Below are 27,759 nucleotides of genomic sequence, written 5' to 3' on the forward strand. Positions count from 1 at the left end.
CTTGCGCCATTCACTACATGGGTAACTCCCGGTACCCACAGTATTACTCCTCCAACCCATTCCCTTCAATACTAACAAACCCCTTCCTCGCCTGGCTGTGGCCCATTGCAGGCCCTATAATAATCATTCTCCTCGCCTGTCTCTTCTTGCCTTGTAAAGTTTATCAAATCCCAAGTTGGTAAAATCTCTAATCAAACTTTCAACCAGCTTTTACTCAGGAACTACCAGCTTCTGGCCACAGAAGATCCCTCACCCTCACGTGACCTCCCCACCACACGCTGAGATGGACCCCTCTCTCCGCTGGAAACTGTTCCTGGAAACAATGGCCGCAGACGCCTGGCTTCTGGCACCCGTATCCTCTTGGCACCATTGGAATCAACAAGTCCTCGACCTATGGTTACAGGGAACCTTCACTGATTTCCAACCTGAAGAAGTCCACATCTACTCGTCCTTACTGTGGGGAGTCCTACCAACCCTTTCCCCCAATCCTCAAGCCCTCACTCCCTTCTCCGCCCCCGTTCAGCAGGAAGCAGTCAGGGAGAAAGCAACATCCACAACCCCATAGAGGAGAAAAGGGGGAATGAAGGGCCCCCACCCATAAGATGGCAAACCTCCTGCTTCTCTTCCGGGTCCTCGGTTCCCTCCGGCGCCACCTGAAGCCCAATCACCCCTCACCCCCCTAATCCCAGCACCTAGCCAATAGCCACCAGCCCCGTAGAAGTGACACCTCAATCACCCCATGCCCCTTCCTATATAACCCAGCACCTTTCCCTAATAAAGCGGAATTCTCCGGTGAATTGCTGCTATGTGTCGCTCCTTTCCTTTCAATCCCCAAAAGGTGAGTTGCCAAAAAGTGGTCTCATGCTTGAAAATAGTTTGGGCAACTAGAACAAAAGACAAGCCAACGGCTCTTTGCTGTAGGACCTCAGAGACACGGCGACGCAGCTGTGCCCTGCGGACTTGCAGGGGCCCAGATGCGTGGGTTACCTTGCCCTCCCTCGGCAGAGCGCTGTTCTCTGATCAGCAAGTGGAACGCCCGGCAGGTGCTTTTTCTTCCCCCAGTGGCGCTGTCTCAGAGAAGACAGACTCACCCGAGAACAGTGAAACTGCGCCAAGCTTTGTGGCTGCCTCCAGCACCTCTAAACCCATGGCTGGGCTGAGGAGGGTCTGCACTCTGAAGGGGGGCAGGCTTACAGCCTTTGGAGCCCTGGGCTCGGTCAGATGCATGCTGCAGGCAGGGAAGCATCCACAGTTTGAATTCAATGCATTTCACTGGGGGGGGGGCGCGGAGGGCGACTGTCACGATGGCAGGTTCCAGCCAGGCAGCAGCAGTGCGACATCAGGCTGCCCCTGACCGGAGCCTTATCCTTTTGGATAAGTTAGGGATCCCAGTGAGAACAGCCAAGCTAGGGTTTGGGCCCCGAGTTCCCTCAGGTACATCAAACAACAAGTGAACCAGATTCCAACAGCAACAAAAATCAAACCACACTCCTAAATTTAGGCATCCCCTCTGTGCCCACATCATGCTGCCAGTGTGTTAGAATCAGATGGAATCATTTTGCTCCTTTCTTGGGCCCAGAGTAAAAACCTCATTACAGAGCGCAACCCCTGGGGGACAGGGGTGAAGTGGGGGAGGGTCTGGAAAACACAATCGATAAAAAATCTTGGCTAAGGTTGGAATTTCCTCCACTTTTTTTTTTTAAAGAAACATCTCCATTTAAACCTCTTAGAAATAACATTTCAGAGCCCAGTTAGGAAAATGCTTGTCTGAATAGAGTCCAATTTTCTCTGTTCTCTTTACAGAGAAAGAAGAAATGGGCAGAATGCCTGACTCAGAGAGGAACAACATCCAACCCTGTGGGAACATAACAAGTAAGCGTATAAGAGGCTGTATCTTCCAATTTCCTTGCCTCTTATGTTATAGTTTAAGCGAGCAGAGTAAAGGATAAAGTGCTGGAGGGACGGCGGAAGGGAAGAGGCATGCTGGGTAGATAGCCAGGTTATGGCTTGGTAACAGTGGGTGACAACTGGTATTCACCAAGAGTGAGAACAAGCAGTGCAGGTGCGAACTTTGGAAGACAGCGAGTTCCTTTTGCACAGTCTTAGAGACGTCCAAGTGGAAATCTCCACTCCGTAGGCAGATACATGAGTCTGGAGCTCGGAAACGTCTGGGCTGGAGGCATGACTTTGGGTCAACGGAGAGCTGAAGCCATGACTGCATGAGATCATTAGAGACAGTTCAGCATGAGCAGCAGAGGGGCCTGGACGGGGAGACAGGAAGGAAGGCCAGGCCGCAGGCTGCGGACAGGGGAAGAGCGGGAGATCAGTCACACCTGCAGTTAGTTCTCCTCAGATGCACACAAACCTGCCTGACCCAGATGTAGCTGCACAGTGTGTGTTTGCAGTAAACAAAAGGGGCCTCATTTTTTGCTTCCAGTGTTACACCGAAAAGAAGTTTTCAAAACACTTTTTCAACAATTTTATTTTTAAAACATTACGTCTTTATAATGAACCAGCAAGGAAGGCATGGAATGTATTGAGTCCCCCTTTTTTCCAGCTTTCTTGACATAAAATTGACAAAATCATAAGATTTTTAAAGCGTTTTGATTTAATACACATATGCATTGTGATAGGATGTATTAACACATGAAATTAACACATCCATCACCTCGCATATTCCCCTCCCCCCCTTTTTTTGGTGAGTGAAGTTCTCTCAGCAAATTTCACTTATACAATACAGATTATCAACTATAGTCACCATGTTATACATTACAGCCTCAGACAATATTTATCTTACAATTGGAAATGTGCACCCTTTTACCAATCTTTCTCTATTTTCCCCACCCCTGGCCCCTGGCAAACACTTTTCTACTCGGTTTTTATGAGTTCCATGATTCCACATCTAAGTGATCCATGTGCTATTTGTACAAACCCCCTTTTAGCAGTAAGTTAGTTGAAGCTCACCTATGGAGAGAGAGGGCTGTTAGTTCTTTATCACTTGCCACTAGCGTCTTCCTAGCTCTTTTCTTTTGCTCTACTTCAGCTCATCACATATGATTTACAATCTTGTAGGTACACTTGCCCATTTTCCGACTGGACTGTAACACACTCGAGGTCAGGAATCAGGTCTTCCTCTCCCCTCCAAGCTCTGCTTCCTTCATCCAGCACCTTGCTTTGTAAAGCCAAAGTATTTGATCAATTGGGGGTGAACTGAATCTATAGCAGGACAAAAGCGCTCTTGTTTTGAATGCTTTGAAACTTTCCTCCCCAGCTCAGCAATTGCCTTCCCTGCTACACAGTGATGACAGCACAGAATAGGGGACTGTGTTATAATCAGCATTAGAACAGCAAGAAGTGACTAATACATTCTGTGAGGGAGTCTCCTTAGGGACTCACAATGAGCAACTCCACAGATAATTTTTCAGATCAGTATGTGTTTTTACACAATCCTTTTCTTCCCTCCCAATTACCCAACTTTATCGGAACTGGCTTTTGGAAGAGTAGATATGGTCTTTCATTTCTGTAGAGTTTAAAAAACGTGTCTCATTTAAATTTTTTTCTTGTTTCTTTCCTGTACTGTATTTTGTACACTTTTGAATATATTTCCTCTGAGTTTAGACACCTGTAGGATTCTTAAGATAGGCCAATTTCTGCCTTGGGCTATGGAAGAGGAGGGCAATTCATATAGTATAGGGGAGAGAACACCATTTTTGGCTTCAGTAGATCCAGTGTGGGTACTGTGTGACCTCAGGCAAGTTACTTAACTTCTCAGGGTCTGTTGCTTTGTCTGTAAAAGAAATCCTATTGCCTTTCTGGGACTTGTAATGAGAATTAGGTGAAATAAACCCACAGCTAGTTCATACTGACCTATACCATGTGCTTTATGTGATAAATGTTTATTTTCCATCTACTCCCTCTATTTTTAACTCTGAAACATATTTATTATGTAACCTTGAGAGAGCTTTCAACACTTAGGCATAATATTAGTCTGTATCTATCATTTACTACTTACTTTTTTCCGTGTGATTTCCCACAATAGATTCTAAATTCCTTGAAGATAGAGCCATATATTTTATTTTTTAGGTATTTTTATGCCCAACCACCTATGATATGCTCATCATCAAGCAGGTAGATAGATATTTTTAAACTAGGTTTTCTTTATTTCATCATTTATCATGTGGTAATAATGACAGTATTTGCCCTGAGTAAGAAATCAGTTAAACAATTTAAGAGAATGCATAAATCTTCTCAGGTATTCATAACGACGGTCTAAGGGGATGGTGGCATTACTATTGATTTACCCTGTGATTTCCCTAATCAGCAGACACTCGGTTCTATTCTCATCACTCTCTTCTCTCCCGGTGGCAGGATTCCCAGCACAATTCTGAAAAACTGGCAAGCAGTGAAGTTTTTGCAGACATGAGAGTCAGTTAGAAATAAAGTGACCATTGAATTTGTTGTCCAAATAGAAACAAATGTGAAGCAAAAAAGAGAAGCTATTAGTGATTGTGTTGGCTCAACAGTGGTGAACCAGAGCAAACCATGGTTACTCTGGTTATACCAAGGTTATCCCTACCTTGGGACAGCCACCCCAAGTGAACCCCACTGATACTATCTTGAAGCAATTATAATGCGAATTGAATTTGTATGCACTCTGTAGCATGCATTTCACTTGTGCATTTATTTACCGCTGTCTATTAGAAGCTAATTGGGGCACTGTGTTAGCTAAATTAAGCATATTATGTTGAAGAACTACCTAAGTAAGAGGAGTCTCCAAGTATAGCAGGAGGAAATTACATGGTGTCTCTTCACCATGCAACTCACAATTTAATGAGGGTGTCAGGTGTGGTGCTGTTGATCTGTCCACCTGTGTTTCTCACCCAGGCAAGCTACCTGATAGCTTGCCAAGCCCCTGGGCAGCCTAATGCCAGTCCTAAGAATTTTCTGTGAAAACCAGCACAATCAATTTTACTTCAGAAGAACTTACTACAATTTACTTTGTCAAGTTGGGGGAGAAATTCCTTTGCAAAAAGAAGATGCATGAACTGCTAGGGTAATTAATTCTTTATATACATCCTCATTTTGCTAGAAGTTGGCTCTCCGAGGACTGGTAATATCTTCAGTGATATGGTAATTACCACTGAGACCATAACTTTGACTTTCATGAAAGGCCAATAAATTCACAAAGAATTTAAAATAACGATGGATATTTAAACATATGAGCTTACTGTCTATTATCCAAATAGGAATCAGATGCCTCCTGATTTGAATGTCTTTTTAGTAAATAAAAATGATCTTTTTGACTAAAAAGGTGAGATCCTCTTTTGCTATTTCTCATCTAGCATTAAGGTTCTGTGGCCTGGTTGAAGAGCCTAATAATCACTTCTAATAATGTCTCAAGGGTAAATTTTGTTCCCTGGGATATTAGAAAGAGGACAGAACATGAAGAAAATCAGGCTCAAATCCACACCTTGCCTGTTATTGGCTGTCTGGCATTAGGCCAGTCCTTTATTACTTTGGCCCTCAGTATTTTCATTTGTCTAGTTCCTTTTTTAAAGAAATTTTTATTAAGGTGTCATTGATATACAGTCTTATGCTAGGTTTTGAAAGGAAAGGAGCGACACACAGCAGCAATTCACCGGAGAATTCCGCTTTATTAGGGAAAGGTGTTGGGTTATATGGGAAGGGGCATGGGGTGATTGTGGTGTTACTTCTACGGGGCTGGTGGCTATTGGCTAGGTGCTGGGATTAGGGGGGCGAGGGGTGATTGGGGTTCAGGTGGCGCCGGCGGGAACCGAGGACCCGGAAGAGAAGCAGGAAGTTTGCCATCTTATGAGTGGGGGCCCTTCAGGTTTCACATGAGCAACATTTTAGTTACTACATCCCCTGCTATTATCAAGTCCCCACCATATACCTCATTACAGTCACCATCCATCAGCGTAGTAAGATGCCATATAGTCACTACTTGTCTTCTCTGTGCTATGCTGTCTTCCCTGTGCCCCCCCCACCTTATGTGTGCTAATCGTAATGCCCCTTATTCCCCTTATCCCTCCCTTCCCACCCATCCTCTCCAGTCCCTTTCCCTTTGGTACCTGTTAGTCCATTCTTGGGTTCTGTGAGTCTGCTGCTGTTTTGTTCCTTTAGTTTTTGCTTTGTTGTTACACTCCGCAGATGAGGGAAATCATGTGATACTTGTCTTTCTTTGCCTGGCTTATTTCACTGAGCATAATACCCTCTAGCTCCATCCATGTTGTTGCAAATGGTACGATTTGTTTTCTTCTTACGGCTGAATAATATTCCATTTGTCTAATTCTTTTATGGCTCAAATGAGTTAAGATGTACCCAAAACTTTAGCCAATAGTCAAAAAGTTAATAAACCTAATTAGGATGCAAATACCACAAGAGTGGGCATTTTGTCCACACCTCTGTGTTGTTTCCTTGCATACTGAATAAGTATTCATAGAATGAAGGAATAGTATTAATTAGAAGAAAAATTGATAATCTGAGCATGTCCCCATGAATTCATTTGACATATGTGTACCTTTCATCTCTCCTATTTTAAGCCAAGAAATAAAAATGTGAAAGATGAATCGAATCAGCCCACACCCATAATTCTTCAAATTATTTAGTCATCATTTCCTATTTTTTTGTTTCTCCCTTCATCTGGCATCTATTTAAACATGTAGCTCATTATGAATCTCAGTGGCCTTGCTACTTATGACCAATAGCATCTAAGAACTTGGTAGAAATGAGGAATCTTGGGCCCCACCCTGGCTTTATCAAATCAGAATCTGTGTTTTAACAAGATGTAGGTAACAAAAGTGAACATTAACATCTGAGAGGCCCTTCTGTAAGAGGGAAGGAGATCTCTTTGGTGTCTTTTAGAAGCTGTCAGTTCAATTGGGAAGACAAAAATGTGCACAAACATCTAGTATGGATTTTAGGCCACCACTTAGAGCATACGAAACATGACTTTATTTTTCCTATAAACCAATGCAATTCCCATGTCCATTTCCATTCTGCTGGCATGGTGGAAACTTCATTGCAAACAGTTTGGAGTTTCACTGTCTCTCCTGGTGCAACAGCAAGGTTGGGGGCGAGGGACGATCAATTCATTTGTCACCTGTTCATTGGGGTGTTCTCTGAGGTTGCCATAGGCTTCACTGGTTGGTTCTCCACAGCTGTGATAGCCCCCCTCCCTTTTTTTCTTTCTTTCTTATGGGTCCCTTTGAGCCTAGAGACTAAAGGTCTATAAGCTTGATGCCATATCGGGGTATGGGGATTTCGGTGAGACTTCTCAGGGCCCCTTTGGGCTTGGACATAGCCCATGAGCCTCTGCCCAAGAAGCAGAACAGGTAAAGGGCAGAGAGTGTGTCCCTGTATACCTGTGCATGTGTCTGTTTGCGTATGTGTGTCTATGTGGGTGTGGATTTGGGGGGTTCTTTCTGAGACCCATTCAGGACTTTGCTTTCATTTCTTTGTTTTTCTTAGCTCAGGATACTTTTTGAACCCTTGGAGAAATTCTTCCCTCTCTTGATTTCCTCTATTTTCTTCATAGGCAACCCTGAACCGTGATGTCTAGCTCAGAGGGATTAGTATTATCTCTTAATGAAGTTAATTCTTGGAACTACCAATGCCAGGAAAGTCTGCGACAGTTCCCAGGGGTGCTGGGGCTGTTCTTTGTGGGGGGCAGAGGTTGGATTTACCATGAGGTAACATTAAATAAAATAATGTTTCAGAAATATTATTTTGCTGTTGGAGTAGAAGAACAGTGAGATTAGTAACAAGGTAGGACATAAACCAGGGCCTGACTGTGTGGTAGCACAGGAGTGAGCAAGCCATTCATTAAGGAACAATGACACATGTTGCCATCTTTAACCAATGAAGACTGAATGCTTCTCTGTGCCAATGTGGGCATGCCTGGCCTGGCACTCCATGACATTCAAGGGTGCATTCAAAGATGCCCCCTGCTTCTGTGTAGGATCTGCAGGGTACTAACCTCCCTTCCTTTGGTATACTGTGCACCCAGTCACGAACTGTTAGCTGCTCTTGGCAATGAGGACAGATCCCCCAGCAGGAGTGAATCTTTTAAGGGCTGCGTGGCTGAGCCACTCTTGATTCCTTATGCTTCCTCATCTGGCCACATGAAGGCTATTTAGGTGTTCTTCTATTTTCTGTTCCCTTTGCAATCCTTTTCCAATGGCAAACATCCCAAGGGGTGGAAAGTATGGAGAATGGAAGTAAATGATGTGGATACTGTGTCTTGTAGATACATAGTCACGCCTCTTCACTGGGCCATCTGAGCTGAATCTTCAAAGCAAAGAAGCATATTTCTTTCTCTTTCTGTTTGTCTATCTCTCTTTGACCCACTTCTTTCATTTCACCTTGGGGGAGTATTGAATATTTCCTTAACCTGGTCTCTTGCAGGAATGATGGAATATTGACCTAAGTAGTAAGAGACCCCAGCCTAGAGCCTCATTAAAACCATGTCCCAAGTTGCCTGGTACTAAAACAACTATCTCCCCTTCTTCAGTCTTAAGGCCCATCATTTTCAGAGCATTTTCTTCCGATGGTAGGAAATAGTTTACTGAAATGGGAACAGTTTTTCTGACCTGCAGGCATTTGTAGGTTTTGGAGGTTGTGGTGATGAGGCTTGGTCATTGTAAGAAATTTTAAACTGGTGCCAGTGTCATTGAGCACATAAGCATTGCTGTCACATGGGAGTCCCTTTATAGTTTTTAAAGCATTTGTGTATATCAATTCATTTGAACTTCACAACAACCTACAGAAATGGGGTAAGACATATGTTTTTAATAAATGAAGAGATTGCAACTAAGTGACTGTGCCAAAGGTCATGTCAGTAGTGAATAGCAGGCCTGGAACTTTAGCCCAAATCTTCTGATTCCAAGGCCTTGGATGTACAATGTTTACTAGATTTACATAGATTTATTTCTTCATCCAAGTTTTTATCGGATAAAGCTGTATAAGTTGGGTTGGTACAACATGCTACTTTTGACAGGTTTCACATCTTTAAAGTTCTAATAGATTGGCTTACACGGTAACTGGTGCACACACCGTTCATCTTGTCTTCTCAGCATGCAGCCCCCTTACTTCTGAAAACAAAACACTGCTCTTCCTTTGAGGACCAAACCCTCCCTGTCTTGTGGAGGTTGGCTGGAGCAGCCTTCCGGCCCCTTGCTGGCCAGGGCTGAGCAGGATCTTTCAGCCAGGCTTTGTCTTGGGGATTTGGATCTTCAGCTGAGTGACATAAGGATGGGAAAAATACCCCCACTCCATGCAGAACCCCAAAGAGATTCTGCCTAGACCTTTGGAGACTTCCTGGCCTTAATCCCTCCAGAGGACTGTAGGATCAGATTTTTCTTTGATTTTATGAATTTCTCTGCACCCTTCCAATCAGTTCCTTTTCTGATTAGATTAGCCAGATTGATTTTAATTGCTTATAGCTGAAGGTTCCTAACTTATATATAGATGATGAAGGAAATAAAAAGGAGAAACAAGATTTTTCTTATGGCAGGTTTAACTATCAGATATAGTCCTCTGTTTACTCACTTCTGTGAAAGAGGTATATCTTCCCACTCCATTAACACTGAACTTGGCCATGTGATTGTCTTTGGCTTCATAGTAGGCAGGGAATACTTCCCCACCCCTTGATTTTGAGTTTAGAATATGATTTGCTTTGGTTAATGGAATATTAGCAGGCATGATTCAACAAAGTCTGGAAATGCTCTTGCATGGGAGGTCCTGGGCTCTTGCATTCTGCTGTTGTCATGAAAAGAACATCCCCAGATTAGTCCAGAGGTTCCAGAATGAGGATGAGAGACACATGGTGCAGAGCCATCCAGCCGAGCTGCCCCAGCCTAGATCAGCAGATCTCCAGCCAATCCACAGACATGTGAGCTGAATAAACGTTTATTACTGCATACCACGGAGACTTCATAGCTGTTTGTTGTGCAACATTTTTGTAGCAATAGCAAACCTATGCAGGGGTTTATATTAATAAATGCTGTGATGGCTGTAAGAAAAACCTGAAATATGTGGGACTGTGTGGTGAGTGTAGGTTGGAAAAATGTTGAAGAAACTACCATAAAATTCTGAAGAAGTGGTGACTCATGAAGCATTTGGTATAAGGATCTTTTGTGGTAAACTAGAAGATAGAAATGTAACCAGTGAACTTCTGGACTTGGGCAAGATGGTTTCTATTAGAATGCTGATCTATTAGCTGGCTTCTTTTAGTTGCATATGATGAGCTCGGAAAATAACTAGCTGGTTTTTTAGAATTAGAAATTTAGAAATAGAATTTGGACTAGAGAGACTATAGAGAACCCAGAATCTTCCAGTGTAGGGAAAAATGAGTTTCTCAACTATCTTTCCATTCAGTAAGAGATTCTTAAATGAAGACATAACCTGAGACTGTGGGTAAAGTACAGGCACTCCACCAAGGTGGGGCCTTCTACTGCAGCCTTTGCTCCGAGGATTAAAGATCAGAAGTAAATGTTGGGCTGTAATACCATTAAAAAAAACCTTGAAAGCTATCAAATGGCGACACCAATACATTTCTAGCTGGGTCTTAGAGAGCCTCAGAGTGTGTCCTAGAGCAGCCCTGATATATATATCCAGTGCCAGTAATTAAGTCTAGAGAGAAAGGCATGTTTTGAAAATAATGGTTGGTGTGGCTTGTAGAATACAAAATACACTGTAATCATTAATGATATGCAAGTACAGCTGATGTTTGTTCATTTAAAAAACAGTTAAAAAAATTCTAAACGAAGAACATTTTCTTTTATATACTCAAAATGTCTAAGCGACTAAAACCTAGATATCTGCCATGTGAAAACAGGCCCTGAGACAATGCACAATAAAGAAATAGAAATTCTAATATTGTGGTATGTAAATGAGAATGAAATGTCCTATATTTCCCTTTCCTGCCAGACATGCATTGAGATTATTGCCTCCATTAGTGAACTATGAACACACAAAGGTTTATAATAGTGAAAGGCGAGTACCAGTAATGCAGGGAGAATTCACAAGGCATATGATAAATATCAGGCAATAAATTCAGAGCAGGAAGTTCAGAATTAGAGACAGATGAAATAACAGCACTTCTAGTGGAAGCTTGGAGACTGAAGACACAGTATTGAAAAACAAGCCCCAAATTAAAGTCGTCTAAAAATGGGTCTGTTATGCCTTGGCTTTTCTTTAGTTTCATAACTTTTGTTCCCAAACCACCAAAATTGATGAAGTTAAAAATGGGATTAATGTGCCAATGTTATTAAAAAAACCAATGATTTTAACAATGAGAGAGGTTAATTTGCCCTTTCTTGTCTTTTATCAGTAAAAATTAGGACCAGCAATCCAAAACCTTTGAACTATGATATAGTTCAACACACGTGGCCCATTTTCAGTCATGATAAAGACCTTTTTATCCTCAATTTTGTAGAACTCTTGATTTTCTTTAGTTAGATCCTTTGCTTCGTCAAAGTTCTTCATAGATCAAGTAAGATGAAGACCTGGAATTAACCATTCCTGGCTTTATTTTTCTGATAGTTTCCTGGTAACACAAAAATAATATATTTATACCTCTCTTTTTTCATCAAATATATCAGTACTGATCTCTGCTCTTACAGGTGAAAGAATTGTTTTACTTATTCCCACGTTTTTATCCCTTCCTTTATAAGTTATGTTCTATTTAGCTTATGATAACCGAGGTACCTCTTGCTCTGTGTTAGTCTGTTCAGGCTGCTATAACAAAATACCATAGATGAGTGGTTTACATACAACTGAAATTTATTTCTTACAGTTCTGGAGGCTGGAAAGTCTCAGATCAGGGTATTAGTGTGGTCAAATTCCAGTGAAGGTCCTCTTCTGGGCGGCAGACTGCTGATTTCTTATACCCTCACATAATGGAAAGAGAAGAGAGAGTCCTCTGAGGGCTCCTTTATAAGGGCACTAATCCCATTCCTGAGGGCTCCACCCTCATGACCTAACCACATCCTGAATGTCCCTCCTCCAAATACCATCACCTTGATCAGTAGGTTTTCAACCTATGACCTTTGGGGGAACATAAACATTCAGGCCATTGTATACTTATAGCTCTATGTTTGATTCCTCAATTTTAGGTGGTATTTCTTTGAATCTCCAGTACAGTGGCTGAGGAAGTCAGGCCCCTATACGTCAGGCAGCCTTTTCTCTTCCGACTGACTGCTGGCTTCTGGTAGTTCTCTTTCCTTTTATATTATTCAGACTTTTATCATTTATTTTCTGTTGTGTAAATGTGATGAAGCTCATACTTTACCTATGTCTATAGGTTGATTATAAAAATGTAAAAACAATAAGTATAAATTATGATGTTATACTAAGTCCCTGTTGAATTAGGTATTCTGATTGCTAATTGGTCCATTAGATTAAAAAGCCTATTTACTTTGGGGAATCATAAAAATGGTATTTACCTTAAATAGTATGTTTTAACTGAAAACATTTAAATGTTTAAATATGCTTATTTGTCCATATTCTAATGTAAGGTTAGGACATTTTCTTGAGATTGTTAATAATCTATAAGAGATTTGTAATATGTGAATCTTAACATCTCTTGGAAACAGGCTGTGCTGAGAACAATATATTTTAGGGCACTATAATGTCAGATTCCATGAATGAATAATATTGTCCAATAACTGACCTATTAAAGGGTATGAATAGAAAGTTTTTCTGAAAAATTCCTTTTGATGTATAATTATTGCATTTCTAGAGTAGGCATTGTGTTAGCAACATTAGTGTTGATTGAAGAAATATGCATATATCAATAAATTGCTTTTATGCTACAAAAATATTCTTTCTTGGCATTATTCAGTGGCAAAGCAATAATAAAATGATAAATAATACTAAAATAACAAAACCCAAATTATCTGCAAAATAATTGTATAGTTTCTACGTATACCTTCCCCTGCATGCGTTATTTCTATATAGGCCTTCTACAGCATCCCTCTCTCTGCTAGTACAAGTCCCTTCCCCTGAATTCCCATCTGAAAGGTGAAGAAACTATTTTAACAAATGGTAAATTGAGGCTTTGTGTTACTCCAACAGGCTTGGGGGTAGATTCTAAGTTTCGCAACTTTGATGTTTTGAGCTGTTTTCAAATATTCTCATGTCAAAGTGGTTTACTTTTCATTGCTGGGGTCACAGTAATGATACTCAACGAGAACATTTTTCAGTCATTAAGTGCTACTCTTAGGACAGAAAATAAATTCCCAAATCCTTTGGGAGTTTTGTTATTTATGGGTGGTAACCTGGTGTAACCAGTAGTTTGCAAGTACTTTTTCTGTGTATGAAAAGCACTTGTGTTCCTAACCTAGAGGTAGACTTTGTTAGCAGTTTGTCCTACTTGCCTCTAGTTTTCCAGTTTTTTATTAACGAAATAAAACGGCTTCAGTTCTTTTTAATCCAATTCTACATGTATATACGCTAAGAACAAAGAACCATTTTGACAGTGTAGAGTTTTAAGAAAGTGAGATACAGATTAAACAAACAGTGAGGCCAGGACATCTATTGCCAGAGGAGCAGTACAGCCTGGGTGATGTATTCCAGACAGCCCCACGGCATAAAGCTTTAATCCCACTGCCTTTCATGTGACATTTATATATAAAAACTGTTTATAGAGCCATGAAACCTTTCCTTGTGTTCATCTGGGTTTATCAGGGCCGCCGATGCTTCAGTTTTCTACAATGGGACTGCTCATAATATGTCAGCAAATATTGTCAAGGCATTTTGCTTGAGGTCTTTGTTTGGACTCTCACCAGAATCAAATAAGGGTTGACGTACCAGTTACAAAACAAGGTTAATGGCAAGAAGACAGTGAAGCTCACACAGCTGTACTGGCAGACTTCGGTGTCTAAGCATAGGTGTTTAGTTTTGCATCAGTCAGAAGGGAGGACTTTATTTTTCATAGCAGCTATATGTTGTCATTTAATTAATCTTCACAGAAAATCGAGGTTGGATCGATTTGATTTCATTTAAGTAAAAGAAAACTGGTTCAAGAATAGATACATTGGCATGATCTAATAGAAAATAAGCTATCCAAGTTAGGGAAGAGAATATGTTTTAGTACATCTGGGAAAAAGGCCATTGGGAATGATTTTCCCATTTATTGAGTAAATTAGAAAACCAGTTTATGGAGATATTCAGCAAACGGTTTGACAATCCTGATGGCAAATGATGAAAACCCAACACGAGCTAGATTTTATAGAAAGGATAATCAACTGACAAAGGTAACTGGAGAGGCCGAGGTGTACTTGACTTGGGGTGTAGGTGGCTCCGGGCCTCTAAGATACACTCCTTTCTGCTTGGGTTCCCTCTTGTCCTTTTCTCAGGAGGTGGCGTGCTAGCCCCTTGGTGTTCCCGATGCCTGTGACCTTCAGTGTTCACGGTTATAGAGAAAGAGCAGCTGCTTCTCACGACAAGAATCCTGGAACATTATGACTGGCTCAGCTCAGGAAAAGGGCCCGTTCCTGATTTAATCACTGCACCCAGAGAGATGGGGGTGGCTCTGTGGGTCACCTCGCCTAAGCCGTCCACTCCTGCAGCAGGAAGATGGTGTCATTCCATCTGCACTACATGGTCTCAGGAGGCTTCCATGCAATGGTGGAGGGGTCAGTCCCCCGAAGAAGGGATGCTGGACAGACTAGAAAAATCATGCCTGCTACAGCGAGTCATTGACAGAAGTGGATCCGGAGGTGTGTACCCAACCCCATGTTTATTTCTACTGGTTGATTCTTAGTTTCTTCTGCCTGCCTAATCAGTGTTTCTAATCTAGAGATGGTGGATATATGGGGAAGGGTGTAAAAATCAGTGCGTACATCTGTGCTGGGGTTTGGAAGGCTAAGGGTTAACAAGGGAATAGGCTGATGATGCTAAGGAGCTGTGTCTTTACTAGAAAGCTCATAAATGGATCATAGACCAAAAATATTGAGAAACTTTGTCTCTACATAATGCTGTCTTCTCAAGGTGCTTCCATGGGAATTACTGTACAGTTAGTTCAGCGGTAATCTGGGCTTAAAGAAAATGGCCGATGGGCAAACTGAAAAATGTGCATTTGGGATAAGGAACTAACGTCTGGAGTTTCATCTGAACCTTTGAAGTGTAAAGGAGGACAAATCATAAAGCAAAACAAAACAAAAACACTGGTTTGTGTTTTCATGAGAAAAAAGAGGCCTCCTGAGATTCATATCTCTTTTGCTGACAGTCCCAGCTGGAATAAGGAAATTTAACAAGTGCAGTTTAACAAGTGAAAACTTTTTTTTTTTTCTGGAAACTTGTAAACCTCAAAAACAATTCTGTTATTATCTTCTCCATTTTTATTCAGTCAGGTCTACTTAAAAGTCCTTGTACTTTAGTCGAGCTAAGCGGTAAGAACAAAGGCTGTAGTGGGAAATTGTCTGTTGTAATGTATTAAAGAGCTAATACATGAATGCATTTCACTTGAGCATGGTGCCATCATAGTCCATGTGAGGGAATAGAAGCAATAAGATGTTTTGTTTTTTAAATCAGGCAGCATTAAATTTTTCTAGCATGTTTCGCTTTGTCCTAGATCAGTGGTCCTCCAGCCGTACCATGCACCAGATTCACGTGGAAGGCTTGTTAAAACCCAGGTGGCTCAGTCTCCCCACCAGTTTCTGATTCAGCAGGTCTATGGTGGGCCCAAATATGTGCGTTTCTTGCCAGTTTCCGTGTGATGTTGATGCTGCCCATCTTGGGCTGCACTTGGAGAACCACTCGTCTCGGTGAATCTCTGCGCTCAGCTCTGGATGAGTCTTCATGAGCCCCAGATCCAGCCGAGAGGTGGGTTGAGGCTGCCCTGGGGGGGTACCAGTAACCAGATTTTCTAGCAGTAGGGATGGTCTGAATTCCAGGAGGGGAGGTTATGGGTGAACACAGGACTCCAGCTCATACGTGGGTAAAACAGCTGGGTCTGCATCCTTGGGAAGATGTCCTAAGCAGTTATTAGGCAGGTTGTTAGAGCTCTCACTGAGCGCTCTAGATTTTAAGAGCAGGTTTGCAGGACTAGCTAGGAATTTGAGGGCCAATTAGGAGCGAAACCTACTTGAAGAACTTGGAATGTGATGAGGTCCCAGGAAAGACGGAAGCTCTGTGGATTCCCAGGAAGCTTACCTTGACTAGGCTGAAGGCAACAATTCTATTCCCATGCATGGAGGAGGCTGGTGCGGAGCAAACACTGAATCGAGACAAACTCAGGATGCAGGCCTAACTGTAGCTAAAAGTGGCCTGTTCAGTGCCCATCATGATCAGGATGAGGGCAGGTGGGGTCTATCTGGAAAACTATTTTGTTTCTCAAACATTTTTTGACCTTGACGTGTACTAAGGAATACCAAATATATTATAGAATGATCTATAAGCCAGTTTCCCAGAATATTATTTTCCTTACTCTGTGCAATATACTCTATTCTGTTTTGTTCTATTTATTCTATGACATTCTATTATTTCACGAGAACAGCAAAAACCTTTTGCTATATTTTGCCAATAATTTATTTTATGATCCTCAAATGGGCAGAGACCTGTAGTTTGGAAACATCCCCTGAGAACTCGCTGCAGTCTTGCCATCCATATCCCTGACGTGCAGCTGGCTCCTCCATCACCCATGTAGCAGTGAGCACATCGGAACCAGTGTTGAATTTCCAATGAAGAGGCCAAGCTCTTCCTGCTTTACCCCACCTGTACTCCACCTTCCACTTCCTGGGTGCCCACTTCCTGGGCAGCACCCTCCATCGCAGAAATCCTTGGCTGATTAGATGCTGTGCCTTGCAGTTTTTGATTTTGACCCCTTTTGACATCCCTTATGACCTCGTGGAAGAGAGATTTTTTCCTTCAGGCCTGGCTTCTAGAAACCCATCAGCTAGGCTAACCCTTCTTCCTCCACAACTGGGGTTAGACCCAGACCAGAAAGCAGGTCACGTCTGCTAGTCCTGTTTCCCTCTACTGTAATACATACCAACCTGATTCCTCTCACTGAAAATCAACTTTATCTTCCTTTCTCCTTTAATTTCTCTTCTTTTTAGTTAAATGTCTGGATAATAATTTTTAAAAAGACCTCATTTGCATTAGAAATAACAGCTAGATAAATTAAAATAACTGCAGGTAAATTCCAGTTGATAAGAAAACAGACCATACTAGTGTGAGAAATGAAGTCATGGTACAATTTAATAATCAATCATTTCCAGTATCTAGGAGTAGCTGTAAGGTGGAAAACATGGATGTTAACCAATCTATCAACTGATTGATGAAAAAAAATTCCCATCAACCCAGGATTTTGAAGAAGCAAAAGCCTTAGGTAAAGCCATATATAAGCATAACCAGACTAGATGTTGTGTTAATAAGTCACATTTAAAAAGCACAAGCTTGTGTGTTTCTATCACAGTAATAAAACAAAGGGTTAGATAACTGAAACAAAGATACCTATTTCTGTACCACCAAACCAATCTTCGTCCAAAATTTTCTAATATTTTAATGCTTTAAAGAATATTGTGACTTGTTAACTGGTATAAAACCACTATGGAAAAAAGTATGGAGAGTCATAAAAAAATTAAAAATAGAACTACCCTATGACCTAGCAATCCCACTTCTGGGTATATAGCCAAAGGAAATGAAATCACTGTCTCAAAGAGAGATCTCTATGCCCATGTTCATTGCAGAATTATTCACAATAGCCAAGACATGAAAACAACCTAAGAATCCACTGATAGATGAATGGATAAAGAAAATGTCATATATACAACACATGTTAAATATTATGTATGTTAAATATATTGCATACATTCACAAATATAAATATATTATATATCTACAATATTATTTATTATAATATATATAAGGAATATGATATAGCCATAAGAAGATGGAAATCCTGCCATTTGTGACAATATGGGTGGACCCTGAGGGCATTAGGCTAAGTGAAGTAAGTCATACAGAGAAAGACAAAAGCTATATAATCTTATACATGGGATCTGCAAAAAAAGCCAAACTCATAGAAACAGAGGGTAGAATGGTGTTGCCAGGGACTGGAGGTTGTGGGAGATGGGAAGATGTTGGTTAAGAGGGTAAATCTTAAATGTTCTCATCACACACACACAGAAAGGTAATTATGTGAGATGGTGAGGGGTTAACTAACCTTATTGTGGTAACAATTTCATAATATATATATGTATCAGATCATCAAGTGTACACCTTAAATTTACAGAATGTTACATGTTAATTATACTTCAATAAAGCTGGAACAGAAGTCTTGTCACAGTGGCCAAGAAATGTCTTAGACTGCCCTTCATTTCAATCCAAGATGGAACTTCCTTGAGGAGGGTGATTAACCTCTTAAAACATCTGTTTTTAGAAACGGCAATGTGCAAGAATCACCCTGGGAAATGGACATTCTGGTTCATTCCTCCTGGGAGGGAGGGAGAAGGAATCTGCATTTTTAATACCACTGTTTCCTCCCTGTGTGACTCCCCCTGCCAGAGCCCCCGCTGCTGGTGACTTTAATGCAGATGGCTCACAAAGGCCACACTCTGAAAGTGTTGTTATGAGATGAAATTGTTCATTTCAAGGGGTCTCTGAGCCTCTTCCACAGATGCCCATGTCAGTGACTTGACAGTTGACAGAATGGTGAAGTTGTTTTTTTAAAATTTCTTCTCCCATTCAATTAGTGGTCAATTTCTAGAGCCTTCCATGTCACTGTTCTCAAACTCTGGCAGGATGTCTCAGAGCAAGTCCTCCAAGTTCCAAAGGCAGCAAGGCTGTGAGAGCACAGCAATCAGAGGAGAGGACCGTGACCAGAGAGGCCCACAGGCTTACCTGGCATTCAGCTGCCTTCCAGAGCAGCCGTGACGGTGCCCACCTGCTCCCTCACAAGCATTTTTTATCCTTGGGAAGGTCCAGAAAACTTTACAGTTCGAAATCCGAGATGACGATCAGAAAGCAAAATTTACCTTGTGAAAATCAAGACAAAAAGAAAAATAAAGGGAACCATGAGGTTATTTCTAGTCAGATATACTGAAGAGGATTTAAACAAAACAGTAATCTTAAAAAAATTTACAGCTGTAAAACATACCAAATGAAAGAAATTTGATTTTTAAGAGCTTGCTGGCCTATAGTCTGGCTTGGTCTCAGAGACCTAGAATTTACCAGGCAATAAAGTCATTTTATACATCTCTGCTTGAGTTTCTTATCTGTGGATGGGATGCAAAGGCTATTTGCTCCTGAAGTGACACACGAGGATTTCACATGAAATTAGTAGGCAAAACTATGCTTTTCAAAATGAAATATCCTTGAGATTCTTTTGTGTAAATGACAGAATTCCCTTCCAGCTAATTAGTACTTTCACTCAGCAAGAGAGAATCTTTTTTGTCATGCCATTAAAAATGACAATATCAGCACCTTACTTAATAAAAAAACAAAAAGGATTTCCCAGAAGCCCCTGAGTGCTGCGAGAATCAAGTTCTTTTCAGATCGAAGTGATTTATTCTCTGACAATTCACCTAGAGACCTTTTTCTCCAACTGCTGAAGGTCTGGCAAAGAAGAATCTTGAGTGACATGCTCAACAGAAGATAACTTGGAAGGTCCTCTTAGTTCCCCTTTGGTATCCAACAAAGGGACCAAGTTAGAAATTAGGAAACATTTGGCTGGCTTCTTATCAAAAAAAGAGATGTTGAATCGCATCTAGTATTACAGGCAGCTTTGCTCAATACAGCAGCTGCCGGGGAGCTGACTTGAGCCCTTTCCTATTTAAGCAGACCTAGTTTTTTGCATGTCTTCTTCAGATGAATCTGACTTCTCAGGCTGAGAAGATATGTGTGAGCCATTCTGGAGAGAATGCACATTTATTTTCCTCCCTTTTAATGTTTGAACATGATCACAGTCACTATATGGGTCAGAAAAGCAATGACAGTATGGTATAAATCTTCAGAGGGTTTATCAATCTGATGGGATGGAGAAGATAAAGTGGATTTTGCTAGAAATCCAATAAACTCTCTCTACCTCAAAGAATAATAAGGGTTTATGCCACTTTTCTCCTTTATTATCATCTCGCCCGTTTGCATTTTACTCTCTTTTCTGTTCACTTCCTTCATATTATAAGGCTTGCTTTGTTTTCTAAAGATGTTAGGTGAACCTCAGTTCTTCTGGCCTAATCAATCAAAGACATCGGAGACTGCAGGCTGGCAATGGAAATAGTCGGGGCTTAACGCCCGCAGGTCAGAGTTTGAACACAGGCTTTTCTACCCACTGGGTGGTCTTGGAGCCTCAGTTTCCTTGGATAAAAATTGAGGCTGACCTTTTCAGTGGTTGTGAGCATCAAAGATTATGGATTTGAAGCCCCCAGTGTGATTTTATTACCTTGGACACCAAATGTTAGATTTGCCAGTCAAAGTTCATTTTCTTTAAGAAAGGAGGGACTTGTTATCATGAGGAGAGAGACTTCTTTGCCAAAGACCTTTCATAGCACCCTAGAACTAAATCCTATTCTTTCATTGCATGGTGGCCCTGACTCTAGGAAGAGTACGTCGAGCTCAGTGATTTTCTCTGTGCATTGAAATGTTAATTTACGGTCATGTACTCATCAGAAAATTGCAAGTCACTGCTCTACATGCAGCAATAGGCAAAATCGAACTCCAGGACTCTGTTTCACTCTAGTGTGATGCTTCGGAGGTCTGCATTTAAACATAGTAAATGCTTAGGCCTACCAGATAGGTTCTGTTGGCAGTTAGCAGGGTTCCTGGTGACCTTGCTCCCCACAGAGACTAGCAGATGGACATTAGCAGAGCAACCCGCTGAAGACACCTAAGGTTAAAATGCCTTCACTTCAGCTCCTGAATGTCATACTGCTGAGATGGAAGAGTTTTGTTAGGTCATTGTGCTTTAGGGTTATTTTTCACTGGAGAAGGTAGACATTGTTCTTACAAGGACATATAAAACAATAGAGGAAGATGTTAAAATTCAGTGACAAGGCTATTTTTGTGATCACATTTTAAGATTTAATAAGGAAGAAACTGAACATTTAAGGAGGGGAAGATTGAATTGAGCCTTGTGAACAAACCAGCCATGTAAAGATGGGATGAGAACATTTCAGGCAGAGAAACCACAGGTCCAGGAAGCCTGAGGTTGGGGTGGATTGGTGGCTGAGGAGCAGGTAGAAGGGTGAGGTAGCCGCAAGGTAGTGAGCAGGGTGGGGGAGTGAAGCATGGGAGAGGAGGGTAGGGCGCAGAATGTAGGAAGGGGAAGCCCCAGGCAAGGTCTTGAAGTGGGGCAGGACGCCGCTGGGTGCCTTTCAGCAGGCGATGATATGATCACGCCAGCAGAGTGGGCATAGGCAGAGGCAGGGGGCCAGTTAGCAGGCTCCTGCAGGAGGACAGGTAAGAGGCGTGTGCTGGGAAGCGGCGGCAGGGAGGGAGAGAAGTGAGGGGCGTCAGGTTTTAGAAGTAGCCTTTGAATAGGACGTGCTGATGGGTTCACTGGCGATTGGGACCAGAAGCGATGGGGCAAAGAGAGAAATCAAGGATGCCTCCTAGGTTTTGGGTTTGTCCAAGTAGTGGACGGGTGGGGGATACGGTTACAGGGATGGGGAGGTGGGGCACGCATGGGAAGAAACAGCTTTGGGGATCAAAGCTGCAATGTTGTCATGGCTGTGCACGTGAGCCCTAGTGATGGACTTCGGAGTCTGATGTGAATCAACACTACAGTGAAAGGACAACTTACCGCAGGAAGTAAGTTCACCCTCATGAGCAATCATGTTACTGAATAGCACATGCAAAGAGAAACCTAAATTATGGAAAAAACACAGTGTAACTCTAAAAAGCTGTTTTTGACCTGCCTACTTTCCTTCTTTCCACATCTCTCAGCTCCTCCCCTCGGATGCCTTTCTCCCCTCTGCACTTCCCTGAGGAATGCCTAGAGCGGAGAATGGAGTTCTCTCTTCTCTTTCTCTGTTGGGCTATGTCCTCTTAATCTCCAGTAGTTCGCAGGCCTACTATAGTGCCTGGCACCAGATTGGTCATTTTTAAAATGAATGAGTGAATGAATGAAGGTGTGCTAAGGACCCTGGGTGTCCACTCCTGGTCAGTCTCATTTAGGCTGTAACTTGGGAGTGGGGGAGAGTGAGTCTAAGGCATGCATCAGCATCGGTTTGCTGCTGATTTGGCTTCTCTCCTGCTCATGGCACAGTTTCCATGTTAGATGCTAATTTTGGCAAATGACTGTAATCCCCTGGTGTGTAAATTCCTGCTCTGTTAACCTAGCCACACTTCCAGGCCCTTGAGTTCAGGACTCTCCCAGGCTCTTGCCAACTCCCTGTCCTGCTCATCCTCTTCATGCTCTCGTGAGCCTGGGCCTTTGATGAAGACTTGTTTTTTACTAACAGACACTTTGGCCATTTTCCTGAATGTCTAAATATTGCCTGATCCTAAGTCTCTGTTTCCAAGTTTCTCAGGAAAGTTCACTATCCCTTCCTGGACCTGCCCAGTGGCAACTGTTTGCTGGTGTTTCTGTCTGCTGTTCATCACTGTTTGGTTTAATCGTATGCCACCATTAGCCCTGACCCTCACCCCAAGTCAATTGCCACCTCAGGGAACACAACCAGTTCAACTGATAGTCACCTTCAACTTTCCAAACCCACAGCAGCTATTGTTCTTAATCTGGCCGAGTCAATAGGGACAAGTAATGTGATCAAACAGAAAACATGCAGGAGAAAGTAAAACATCATACAGGTGTAAAGGAAAGCAGCCGGCACCAGCCACAAGGCTCCAGGGATCTCGTGATAAGGTATGTTGCTGAGATTGTGTGTGTGTGTGTGTGTGTGTGTGTACATGGCTAACCTGATACACTTATCTATGAATGCTGCCATTTTTTTGTTTTTCACTCCATTCACTTTCTAGGAGAGAATTTAGGCTTTGCCACACTGTCATAGGTCAACAAACATTGACTGAACTCATACTATGCAGTCAAGTATATGCTATAACCCAGGGAGGCCAATTTCCATTTGATCGCTTGTTTAACTAATGAAATTGAACCCCTGCTATGTGCCCATCCCTGCTCTGGCTCAGGACCCTCCTTGAACATCTTTGTCCAAAATTTCAGTGGTTCTTCCTCTAGGAACTTGTAGAGAGTGACAGATAAATCCTTTGGTGGCTCTTCCATCCACAATATAGTTCAAATCTGGACAAACCAAATAATAAAATAAGTGAAAGGAAGTCCAACAAAGTCCTATTTTTTTTTCCTGTGGTGATTATTTCAATTATTTGGTTTAAAATAAATATTCATTATCAAACTATTTCTACATTTCTATTTGGTGTTGGTGCTATTGCGTCTCTTTTGCACATTAAACTGGTTGATAATCTCGCACTGCTCATGGTTAACGGAAGCAGCAGATGGGTAAGCGGATTTGAATAAAGAGTTGCAATATAAAGGACCACACCCTGTAACAAGTGCATCCGGGAGTGACAGAAATGTAAACACAGCTCTGGGTGAATTCAGCACTACCCACCTCCCTCCTTTTTGGCCTTCACTTTCATATCCAGGTGAAATTATTTCCAGATTCAGGGCACAATGGAGTGTATGAATGTAAATCGTAGCTCTCGCAAAATGTTGGGTAACGTATGGTCTTTGTGGTTTTCTCGTGAGCTGCAGGAATGAACTCGAAAATATCCTCTGTACTTTTGAAGTTCTGTAGGTCTTGTTATCGCAACCCGGAGGTGTGAAATGTTTGACACTGTGTCTGAAATTAAGGATTAGGCTAGTTGCTAGCTCCAAACTTTCCTTCATATTCTGCTTTTTTTTCTTCCTCACTGAGTTTGAGCTTGCACAACTTGTTCAAAGGATAGCATCAAAGGATTGCTTTATCAGTTAGTTTAGGATAACAGGCCAGGGTTGAACTCTAGTCAGTGAAGGGAAATTTTTCAGACTTGGCGTTAAAGTTCAATTTGTTATTCTTGGCAAAGGGCCCAAAAGGGAAATAGAATTCATGGAAGAGACTCGCTGGCTGCTCAGCTATATGATCCAGAAGTTGCTATGAACAGATCATAGAATGGAATGATCAAATGAACGTTCATGCGCAACTGACAGCAGGGAAGTATTTCTCTTCCCTTGCATATCATTTTCTTTAAATGCTGTTCTTAGCGCTCCTTCAATAGAGCAAAGATTCATTCATTGTGAGTGCAAGAAAGAACGTCTTCATGTGGATTCAATTCTCGTGTGCCTGAGGCTATAGCATTTAGGAATGTATTTCCCCTGAGAGTCAGGTTTCTGCTTCAGGTTGAAAGTGATTACTTGGCATTTAGATCAGATTGGTAATGATTTCTTCCTCTCTGATGTCCCAAGACGAGAAAGGCCTCTTGTCTGGTGCCTCTTGTGAGATGATTGACAACAGTGGTCAGCTGAGGCAGTGCCCGGATACTCAGCCTGGGCCTGATTAGTCTTCCCAGCTCTTGTAATCTTGGTACCAAAAGGTAGGAAGGGGTCACTGGAGTAGAAGGAGAGGAAGTGAGAGGAAAGAAATTGAGTAGCGAGGGTTTAAGGCTATGTAATGGACGGGCATGCTTCCGCTTGGTCCTCCCAGGCACTGTCTGCTGCTGTCCAAGGAGGCCATTGCTGGACACAAGCCCTGCTGCTCAAATGGAGCCCGTCAGCCTGTGTTTATGGGAAAGGTGCGCTAGGACTGCAGCCTGGTTGGGGACCCTCCCTGCTCCTAAGCCTCTGGTCTCCCTGTGTCCGGTCACTCTGAGCTCCGCTGGCTGTGCTCTGCTTGGTGTCTCACTCTGCCAAGCCCAGAGGAACTTTCCCGTGTCTGGTGGAAGTTTTGTTCTTCCTCACACTGGCCCCTCGGCAAACACACATATTCTCCCCAATCTATTATTTAGGCTCAGTCATCATTACAAATGTATTTATCCTGTTAGCAGTATCACTGTCCTCTACAATCCCACAGGGCTTATGGGGGAAGAATAAGAATGAAAGTGTCAGCGCAAATGCAAAATCATACAGCGACGATAAACCTATTCAGAGGGAAGATATTTAAAAAAATACAAATGGAAAGGTACCAAATGTGCTTGAAATCCAATTGCTCAAACATATAATGATGATAACAGCTAACAGAGCAATGCTCTGTGAGTTTTGAGGGCTTTGCTTAGATTAATTCATTTAATCCTCCCAATAACTCTATGAACTGGGTATAGTTATTGTATCTCTATTTTTGACAGATGAGAAAACCGAGGCACAAAGAGATCAAGCATTTAGTCACACAGTTCCTAAGTTCCAGACCTGGATTTGAACCAAAGCAGTCTTATCAGAGTCCACGGACTTCACCAGGACTACACGTGGGCATCAGATACGCAGGTCTACGCAAGAGGACACTCTGCATAAGAGCAAAACCGTGTGGATTTGGAATCAGAGGGCTCTGCTGCTAGAGAAGTCACTTAGCATATCTGAGCTCACTGTCCTCATTAGAACATAGGGTGCTTGGGCCTGCTTCATGAAGCCTTGAGCTCAGAGACTCATGGGAGGGCACCTAGCTCCAGGCCTGGTGCAGAATGGCTGTGCAATGAGTTTTCCTCTTCCCTCCAATGTCCACACATGTCCTTATCCATCAGATTCTGTCTTCAGGTATATTGCTGCCTGATGGAGGGGACAGTACTATTCGTGTCTGCTCTTAGGTGAATTCTTCATTTTTAAAAAATATTAATTGAGTGCTGTGGCTTGTACAGTAAGGGTCCCTGAAAGATATCCATGACTTATTCTCCATAACCCGTGAATTTATTAATGACATATGGCAAGAGAGACTTTGAAGGTGGAAGAGGGGTGACCTTTAGGGTCAATCAGCTGACCTTAAAGTAGGGAGATTGTCCTGGATTATTCTGGTAGGTCCACCATAATCACAAGAAAGGCAGGAGAGTCAGAGAGAAATTCGCGGGAAGAGGCAGGACAGATACATAGCGTGAGAGGGCCTCCACCCACTGTTGCTGGCTTTGAAGAGGAAGGAGGGAGTAAAGCAGGGAATGCACATGGCTTCGAGAGGCTGAGGGTGGCCCTCCGGTCGCAGCCAGCAAACGAGCAGGAGCTCCTTCTCACAGCGACAGGGCACTGAGTTCGGCCAACAACCCGAGTGAACTTGGAAGTGGCTTTCTCCCCACAGCTACTGACACCTTGATATCCTGTGACACTTTAGACCAGGCTGAGCCATGATGTTCCTGGACCTTGGACTGACAGACTGTGAGATAATGAATGTTGTTTTGAACTTCTAAATTTGTGGGAATTTGTTACCATGGCAATAGAAAACGAATACAAGTATCCAGTTTGTCCCGGGAACTCTGCTAGGTACCTGGAATATAAGCTCCAAGCTACACAGATTGCTATCCGGGAAACAGGTTCACTGAGGTCCAGGGATCAGCAGGGGCTGCTTCTTTTTCAATCCTGTTTGCCAACTGTCCCCACCCCACGGTGGAATGATTGCCTGCTGGTGTGCGCCTTGGTCTCTGCAGTGGTCAGACAGTCGTAATCTCACAGGGCTTTTCTCTGGAGTTGAGGTGTGAACACTTGTGAGCTGTGTTCCGTATAGTCCTTGGGTGACCTGTGAACGCTCAGCCTTCTCCTGACACTGAAGCACCTGTCTCCTCCCACATGCAGCTGTGCTCTTGTGCCCACAGATGTGGTTTGGAAACACACTGGCTCCAGTTCAGGGGGAGCACTGATTTGACAGGATCATCAAATTAGTTGCCCAAATTAGTTTTTAGAAAATATCTCCATGTGTGACTTTTCATACTGTGGCCCCTTTTGTAATTCTTTAGACAATGGTAATTATCAGATGAAGGAAAGAATTGAAACGGAAAAGACAGCAAAAGGGTTCTCACTGTACTGATCTCAGGCAAATCTGAGATCGTCAGACAATTGGTTGCAACAAACCAAGGTCACATGCAAACAAATGCAATTATCTAAAAATACAAAAACCCTCCCTCAGCAAACAACCTTAAGAACTGAACAAAAATATTTACATTTGCCAGCATCTGTTGAAAATCTGTATGAAATGTCTCCAATAAATCGAACAATACTTAAGAAACACTTGGGCTAAATAACCTGAAAAGAAATAATTCATATTTACTAAAGGATTACAAAAATCAAAGCCTTATTTCTCAGAATATAATCCTATAGGGAGAATTACTTCCCGGAATAAGAGTTTCCTAACTATCTTGTCTGATTTGTTATGCTAGTTAAGTCTCAGTTCATCCTATTTATTTTCTTCAGAGTACTTAACACTGCTTGGCATTATATTACTGAAGTATTTTGTTCATTGTCTCTTTCTCTTTCTAGCATGTGAACTCCAGTAGTGCAAGACCTGGTCTATCTGTTGAGATACCATTCGTGCTTCGGGCACCTACTGTGATTTTCCTCTGGAGAATCCCTGATCTTCCTCTGCCCATGTCTTTTCAGGTAAGTAGAAGCTACCCTGGACTCCAGTCTTGAAGCATGTGCAAATACAGCCCAACCAATGAGCCCATTCCACGTGGCTGGCTGGAAGATGGGTTTGTTATGGGCACACAACAAAAGCCACGCCTACCAGGGTGAATGTGATCCAGTTCTGGGACTTTTGCTTCAGCTTTTGCTTTGCGTCTTAAACATGAGGATTTTTAAAATCCTTAAACACGGAGGCCAGGGCTGCTGTTGCTCACATTGAGTTTATCAGAGGGAGAAAGGTTGAGCCCGGC

General features: G+C 42.3%; 1 long non-coding RNA gene across 1 annotated transcript; it reads left to right on the forward strand.

The window, feature by feature from the left end:
* The first annotated feature begins 1,801 nt into the window (after nt 1-1,801).
* Nucleotides 1,802-27,759, forward strand: LOC118926560 (uncharacterized). Its single transcript, XR_005030521.2, has 3 exons — nt 1,802-1,872; nt 14,382-14,744; nt 27,485-27,759. It is a non-coding gene; the product is annotated as an uncharacterized LOC118926560 (long non-coding RNA).

The sequence above is a fragment of the Manis pentadactyla genome, chromosome 6, assembly GCF_030020395.1.
Source record: "Manis pentadactyla isolate mManPen7 chromosome 6, mManPen7.hap1, whole genome shotgun sequence".
Lineage (NCBI taxonomy): Eukaryota > Metazoa > Chordata > Mammalia > Pholidota > Manidae > Manis > Manis pentadactyla.